The sequence below is a fragment of the Sinocyclocheilus anshuiensis genome, unplaced genomic scaffold, assembly GCF_001515605.1.
Source record: "Sinocyclocheilus anshuiensis isolate Anshui unplaced genomic scaffold, SAMN03320099.WGS_v1.1 scaffold48, whole genome shotgun sequence".
Lineage (NCBI taxonomy): Eukaryota > Metazoa > Chordata > Actinopteri > Cypriniformes > Cyprinidae > Sinocyclocheilus > Sinocyclocheilus anshuiensis.
The window spans coordinates 5932-8233 of record NW_015554124.1 but is presented as its reverse complement, the minus strand read 5'-3'; positions in this window follow the sequence as shown (position 1 = coordinate 8233).

The following is a 2302-nucleotide window of genomic DNA, read 5'->3' as shown; positions in this document are numbered from 1 at the left end:
TCACTATATGAACTGACAAATGTGTGTATGGAACAAAACTTCCTGTACTAGAAAACAGTGCCGCAACTTTCCATGTAAAACAATACATGCAGACCTTGCCAGACACACACTCATCTTTCTAATCTCTCCATTCTTTTATTTTCATGGTAGTTGCTATTAAATTGTGTATGGATTTTAAAGACCCCTGCAGCCCAAAGGGGTGTACGCGATCCTTTGCCCGATAAATGCGCTGTAAATTTGGGGAAATTCCTCTCTCTGAATGGAGGAAGTTGGTGTACGTGTTCAGGGCAGCATGAAGTTCAGGTCATTTCAGGAAGTCTTGCATCAATACCTTCAAAAACCTGCCAAATCTGTTATATTAAAACAACACGCCTTGACAGAATAATACCAACAACGTTGTGGTTTCATAACATATATTAATAAATAATTCAACCGCAGAAGTGAATGATGTGTTCATGTTGGGTATTGCTGAGGAGAGGTCAAGCTCAGGTGACTTTGGTAATAATTCACCCAAAACATATACAATACATTAACTTTGTGTAGGCCAAAATGCAGTGATTCACTGAAAATTGTTACATTTTTAGGTAAATTTGAAAAGTTTATATTTCCAAAACAGTGGCATTTTATATTATATATTATATACATTTATTATTTATCATATAGCTATTATTTATTATATTATTGCATTTTCAGTTTTTATTTTAATTAACATTTTAGTCATTTTGTTATGTGTATTTGTCATTTTTATTTTTATTTTATATTTCGTTTTTAAGTTTTTCATCTAATATTTGCATTTAATTTTCTCAGCTGTTCATTTTATTTTTAACTATTTTTTAACTTTTAGTTTTAGTTAACAATATTGTTCTGAAATAATGCCCATATTCTGTTCAGTTTAATTAGACATTCATTAGATTTTGTTTGTTGTGAAAAAATGATTTATAGAGACGTTTTTCTATGTCATTTAACCTGCTTAAAAAGACTAGTAAAGAGCATAAATCAGCAAACTTAATAGAGCTTCTAATTATGTGTAATTTAAGTACCAACTTCATCTCAGATGTTTCTCCTTGGAAGAAAAAAAAATAGAAACAAATGAGTCAAACGTTGACGTATAGAAAGAGTTCAGAGCTATAAAATGAATGTGAAACTCTGAGATCACTTGGTCTTTATTTGAGTATTATTTGTTATTTGAGTTTTATTTGAGTATTATTTGACTCTGAGTCTTTATTTGCTTCATTTGCTCTCAATTTAATTTCATTGCTTCTAGGAGCAACAAGTGAGATATTAAGAAGATCTCATTTGATATTTTTCTTTTCTTTGGGTAGTTAAGACGCCATACTGTACAAGCATCCGAATCACAACATGCCCATCGATATCTACTCAGGAGTTAAATGAGATTTGCTTTTGTTCAGGTTAATATTATTACTAGAGCTCGTCGGATGCGCTCCGGCAGGCATCAGGAGATGGACGACTTCCTCTGGGAATGAGAATAGAGTCTGTTAAGGTGAAGCGGGCCTTGTACGAATCGGTTAGTGTTGTAGGCCTCAGGGTGGGGTCAAGGTCAACATGTGGAGCGAGTGAGTCATCAGTCAATGTGATCCGCCGCCCTCCGCATGTTTGTCATCAATCACACTGATGGAGCTGTCCCTGCGTTTGGACGGGGGTCAGAGGTAATTGTTAATTAGTGAGTAAACCGTGTAGAACAACAGATGCCAGACCGTGAGACAAGAAGCCAATTTATGTTTCTTTCACGTATGTGTGTGTGTGTTAGAGAGATCTTCCATGCCCTCAGGAGAGGAAACTGATCTTGATGTTTTTGTCTGAAAAAATCCTGGTGCTCTGCAAACTGTCATTAACACACACACACACACACATTTATCTAGCTATCTAAATGGAGACTTCCCATTGACTTCTGTTATTCTTAAGGGCATAGACACCTAAAAATTATCTGCTCGTCGTTATATCACACAGTTTGTGGAATAAAAATATTTATTGCACTTTTCCATGCCTCAGTGTTTTTTGTTTAATTATTGGTTTGTTCGTTCCTCACAAAAAATGTATCGGATGGCTTCAGAAGACCTGGAATATAGTGCACAGGTTGCATGGACTACCTTTATGATGCTTTTTTGGGGAGAAAAATACTATTATTCAGCTTAGATTAACGAAAAAGTTTGGGAACAGTAATTATTTTATATAAATAAATACTCTTGTTCAGCAAGGATGCATTAAATTGACCAAAAGTGACATTAAATACATTTGAAATGTTACGAAATATTGCTATTTTAAATAAATGCTGTTCTTTTTA